The sequence below is a fragment of the Suncus etruscus genome, chromosome 12, assembly GCF_024139225.1.
Source record: "Suncus etruscus isolate mSunEtr1 chromosome 12, mSunEtr1.pri.cur, whole genome shotgun sequence".
NCBI lineage: Eukaryota > Metazoa > Chordata > Mammalia > Eulipotyphla > Soricidae > Suncus > Suncus etruscus.
The window spans coordinates 2,496,186-2,502,738 of NC_064859.1; positions in this window are offsets into that span (position 1 = coordinate 2,496,186).

Genomic DNA, 6,553 nt, shown 5'->3' on the forward strand with positions numbered 1-6,553 from the left:
GTTTGTTTGTTTTCAATGCTTCTGGATGATGAAGCTCTTAAGAGGTGCTCAGGAAACTTAAGGACAATTCCCAGCCATTCTTAATCAACTGGGTCGACGGTTCAATGTGAAGATGCAAGGATATGGTGCTTCTTTAGCCCTATATTGCCAGAGATTACCCAAGCCACCCAGCAGGTTAGGGGCCTCCTGGGCTACAATTATACCTAGTAATGCTCCTGGGATCATGTGAAGACTGGGATCAGAGCAGGGTGAACCACATTCATTCGAACCCTATACAATATCTCTGGCCCAATAACCAATGTGGTTTTCTTCTGCCAATTTAAGTAAATAGAAAATGTGGAGTTTTACCCTATTCTCTTAACTAGAAACCAGTAATAGAGATTTAGAAGAGCTGACTTTGATTATAAACTCTGTTGTATGGCTTCTGCCTATTTTCTCAGGGTGCCATATACAAGTCTAGAAAGAAGTGTGGTGCACCAAAAGTATTCATCACATCAACAAAAACTGTAGAGGAATAAACAAAAATTGATTTTTTCTATCCTTTTTAGAGTGCCTGATAAGATCCATTTTTACTTATCACCCTAAAAGCTTATCTAAGAGGGATAAAAAGTTTTCCTCTGAGGAAAATATAATTTCAGGTGATCTTTCAAGACTGACCTATTTATTCAGTCTTAAAACAAATTTTTTCACCTCTGCTTTACACTGAACAATGTAATTTTTAAGTTGGACTCAGTCTAAACCTGGTCACAAACCCATTACTTTTGAGTCAAAACGAGGCAACTTGATCAGTTTTTAAACACAGAAAGATGAAATGTTCTTCACAAGAGGATTAGGTATGAAAATTCCTAATACAAAAGATACAGAGGATATCTAGGATAACCCTAGATCCAATAGGAAGTTAGCTGAGACCTCTAGAGGCAGTGGAAAACAGAGCTCAAGAAGTCAAGACTAGCTACAACTGAGTGTTAGTTCTAGGGCCCACTATGGCTTTCCTTGGATTCCTCCTTCTGGTACCAGTATTTTCAAAGATACAATGAGAGAGTTCTATTTTAAGGGTTCATTTAAACAAAAATGGATTCAAACATGGCTGTACCAAACCAGAAGTGGTTAGGCAAATGCCTAGTATCAGGTTCTATGTTTAAGGCATTACAATTAAATTTTTGAGAGTGGTAAAATACAAGAGTTTAATTTTGGTTTTCTGCATGTAGCAATTCAGAATCATTCATTAAATGGACTTTTTTCTCCCTTATGTAAATTTAAAATGGTGTCCTAGAAAAAATAAGCCTTATAAAAGCATACCCAAGATAAGGAGTCTCTAAGAAATTTATGACTTGTGCACTAAACTTCACAGACCAATATATTGGCTTGCCTTCCAATCCTAAGCAGAGTATCTCATATACTTAGTTCCATTATTCATTATTCTTCCACTTCTATACTTAAATAAGATGTAATTTGGGAAAAAATACAAAACATAACATAAAAAATAGATGAGACAAGACATTCTAAAATTTCTATACAAAGGAAATAAAGCTTTAAAGTAGATTATTATCTCATAAATCTCATGTGAGAGGTATTTTTACAGTCTAAACAAAAATAACTATCAGTTTAATACTTGTAAGTGTTGTAAAAATGTAGAGGTATTTTTCTTACATCAAATTGGTGAGAGAATTTTTATCTGTTAATACATTATTAAACTAACCAAAGGTACTTTAACACAAAAATCAAATAGGATCATGCGAAGGCCAAGCAATGGCTAGATGAGACAGTTATAATGAGACAAGCTGCAGTCTTTAACAGTTGGTCATGTCTGTCTTTTAATTTTTAATGTAATTTTTTCACCTAAGTACTTACCCTTCCTGGTATTTTCACAATAGGTTCTATGTGGTTACCTGCATATTTGTCATATCTACTTGAATAATTCACTTCTTCAATTAATCTGCATTCCTTTAAAAACCACATTTGCTATATTAGTCATCAGTTTTTCATGGTTGATAAATTTGTTAACAATGATGAGTTGGAATGAGATAAAATCATCTATGACATACTTTTTCTACATATTTCCCAGTAAAGCACATTAACACAAAGGTAGATTGTAGTAAAAGACTGAGACAAAATAACATCACAACTATTTTACATTTTTAAAAATTAAGTATCTTATTTAAGTAAATATAAAACATCACCTAATTCAGAATATTAAAGGTACCAAATTCAATTTCTCTGAAAATGAATAATTTTTAAAGATAAGTTTAAAATGTTCATACATTTATGGTACCATGCTAAAACATGATGAAACAAATTATTTGAAGCAAACATTCTCTGTTGAAAACCATCTCAACAATTCTCCTTAAACTATATCTAAATAGAGGCCGGAGAGATAGCATGGAGGTAGGCATTTCCCTTGTATGCAGAAGGAAGGTGGTTCAAATCCCGCATCCCATATGGTCCCCCGAGCCTGCCAGGAGTGATTTCTGAGCTTAGAGTCAGGAGTAACCCCTGAGCAGTGGCAGGTGTAATCCCCCCAAATATATATCTAAATAATAAGTTATAAATTCCATGCAATTCCAATAAGTTCAACACCAGATGAGCCTGAACAATCCAAACAGCAGTATTTTAAAAGTCTGTGGTCTTGGTGGATTTATGTGATTAGTGATCATTGTTTTTAATTGTATTTACCTAATAATCAGTGATGCCCAATGGCATTTACTAGTAGACAGCTATTAAGTTGAAAGGAAATTGAGCTCAAAATCTACCTCTTCCTCATATCTCTTCTGTGACCTGAACAAATGATCAAATTTCACTATGTTTCAAATTACTTACTATAAAATGAAGAAAATAAATTACCTACTTCACCAGGTGACTAAGAAGATTAATTCTTAGACACAGGTAGTTATCATGAAAATGTAGCATTTCTTTTTGGTGCTGATGTCCTTCCATTGTTACCATTATTAGTATAGAAGAGATTACAAGCTTATGAGAGCAAGAAAACATATAAGACTGGTGTGAATGAGCTCTTTTAGGAAAATTTGTTGACTTCCCAAATCTAGAGTGTAACTACATAGTATGAATACCTCATAAATTAGTATACAGGGGGCTTGGAAGGATGCATTGCCTGTTGGAGCCCTGGGTTAGATCCTTGGCATTATCCTAGAAATATTCCCAAAGCAAAGAATATTAATTAATTGCCTTTAAATTGTCAAAAAAAACTTTCTTGAGTGAGGGAATAGTAATGATGAAAAGCTGTCACATAAATTTCATTGCTGCAAACCTTTAAATTTTCAAATAATGCCCAAAGAACTAAAGAGGTCTATATAATTGTGTTACTGTTAAGTCATATATAAAGAAAAGCTGAGTAGATATGGTTTTTATCTACATGCATTTTTTTATCTAGAGAAAGTGGGTATATTTAAGATAAGAATTTCTATTTCTATATTCGGAATTCACTGGTAAATAGAAATACTCAAAACCGCAAACTAAAAACAGAGTCCAAGACAATCCACCTGCATTCAGGATTGAGATCAGACTTGGAAAGAGTGCATCCCTCCTCCCTCTGAAAAGGCATCACATTCCCTCGATCCAATGGAGTCTGTAAGACTCAAAGATCACAGAGGTGTTCTTAGTTACATTGTTTTAGAAACCAAAGAGGAAAGAGAACCCATGACTCCTTGATAGAAGTCACATGAGACAAATGAACTAAATATTGATTACAAGCTTTTATGATGCATACAAAACCTCTATCTTGAAAAGCCTTTACATACCTAGACATACATAAAATAAATGTGCTAAGTGACATGCACTTTGATTCCAAATTTTATGTTTTTACACTTGTAGTATGTAGATGTAATACCAGCCAAAATTATAGCTAAATATATGAATTCCAATATGTGGCCCAATCAGAATCACATTTATCTTACCCATAGGAGCTTAATGTAAGAATGAGTTAGTCTCTACAGAAAAAATAGTATGAGAGTCTTCCAAAAGATGTAGGAACAAAGTATTAATTTTACTCATGGATTCCAGTCCTTGAACTTAATGCCTCAAATGCCAAAATATTAATTCATACATATATATGCACCCCTGTGTTCACTACGTACAATAGACAAGATTTGAAAACTACTCAAATGTCTAATGACAAGTGAATAAAAGTGATGGAGCTTAAGAGTATCATATTAAGTGATGTAAATTAAAGGGAGAAGGGCAAATACCAGATGATCTCATTTATTTGTAATATAGAAAAAACAAAACAAGAGAATGAACAGTGTCCAATGATAACAACCCCCTGGACACTGATCACAAAACTAAGATTATCAGGAAAGTAAGGAGGGAGAATGGTAAGAGGATGGTAAGGAGAGAGATGATAAAAACTAGAAGGAAAATTAGGATAGTGGTGGAGGGTCTTTGCCACTTTGATGGTGGTAAAAAATGCAGTAACTTTACACCCAAAGCAAAAACATCGATACTATTGTAACCATGTTGTCTAAAAGGAAGGATGGAAGAAAAGAAGGAAGTATGGAGGAAAGGAAGGAAGGAAGGAAGGAAGGAAGGAAGGAAGGAAGGAAGGAAGGAAGGAAGGAAGATCAAAGGCAAGAGAGGACAAAATAGAGGGAGAAAGAATAGATTCTGGTGAAAGGAAGGGATAAAAAGAGGAGGAAGGGAGGAAGGGAGAAAAGTAACTTGCTCAAAATACTGCAGCCAATAAGTCCAGGTTTTAATCCCTCTTAGTCCTGTACTTAATACTTTAAATAGCTATCCTGTATTTTTTGTTTCTGAATGGAGACCACATAAAGTCTCTTTGTCTCAACTCTCTTAGGTAAGATATCATCCAACTAAATATATGACTTCATTCATCATGCACCTGTAGGCTTGCCAGGGACTTTGGAACATTGAGAATAAAGACAAGGGTATTTCCTTGATCATACTGAAACCTGCTCAACAGGACATTTTAGAATGGAGAAAAACATCCTTATATCTTCAAAATGATGGAACAAGATAATGGAAAATATTTAGGTTGGCATCAGACATTAATATGATTCCTGATGGACAAAACAGACATCTGAAAGTGAGATTGACTGTTGTAATCACTTGTGGAGTGTTAACAAAGTGAGGCTGAGATATAATTCAGTTATAATTGTGTATGCTTTGTCTCTTATGTTATGGTAGATCTATTGATCATTTGCTTGGCTTTAGTCTCGATCTTTCATTTTCCACCTTTACTAGACTGTAGCAAGCAACAGTCTACAGTGGGGGAGGTAGGAGAAAAAGGGCTGCATAGAATGGGTCTCTGGTAGTGAGACACAGCAGGCTTGAAGGGTATGTTTTCACTTTGGAAGTCAGCTGACAGCTTGCTGGGGTAGAGTGAAGCTTCTGCTCCCTAAGGAGTTAAGAACTGAGGGTGAAAAGGATTAAATTGAGAGAGATAGAGAATCAGATTTAAGGGAATGAGAAGATAGAAGTGGATTTGTAAGGTGATAGGTGGGGGTGGGAAGGAGGGATATTATTATATAATAGAAATTATATCTAATATCAGCAGGGATTATGTACAATACAGATTAGCCAAGCACAGAGGAGTCCACCATGTACATTCTCTCTCTCTTTCTCTCTCTCTCTCTCTCTTTCTCTCTCTAACACACACAGACAATGGAGATGTACTCATAGGTTACAGTTGATGGACTAGTCCTTATGGAATGGTTCAGAGCTCTTAAAAACAAATGAGGCCGGCACATGTGGGGGGGTGTTCAGTATGTAAGCAGTTCATCAATGATGGGGCTAAACTTTGCTAAATAAAAGTTTCCGGGGTTAGATTGTGCATAGAACATTCTTAGAACAATCATAATTTTCCTGTCAAGAGTACCAAGCAATATGATAGTGTGAGGAGTCTACCCCATGGCATATCATTTATCATGTCTCAAGCATCCAGATTCCTTTCCTGGAAGCAAACTGACAATATGGACCTTGTGGTCTACTAGTAAGCTAGTTTGGTTTGAAAAAACAAAAGCAAAATCAAATTGTAATAAACATAGTTAAAGAATGGAGCCTGTAACAAAGTCTATGTTGTGTAGTTGTCTATTTCAATGGTCTCTGTGGACATAAATATGAGATCGTGACAGTAGGCATTGTCAAGAGAAAGATGGATAAATTGAAGTATATTGTCAAGGCATTATCATGTTGGAGTCAAGTATGATAAAACACTAAAATGAAAAACTTGGGCAACTAACCTATATCTATCTTCAAGAACCCCTGAACTTGACTTAGGCCTCAATGGATCGGACATTGATCATCCAACCTCGAACCTCAGATCCCAATATTGGTACTGACACAGTTTATGACACTAGAACCTGAAATCAAACTCCCCCTATGGGAATACCAAATGCTGTCCTTGTACCAACCTGCTTTAGTGAAGATCCATAAGTCACCCTGATGATGAAGAAACAGCAGCAACTTGATCTACAGCCAGGTTGCCCTACCTCACCACCCAACAGTGAGATGAAATGAGATGATGCCCTGTCCTAGCATCTGTGCAAGAAAAAAGATCTCTAAGTATAGAAGACTGAATACA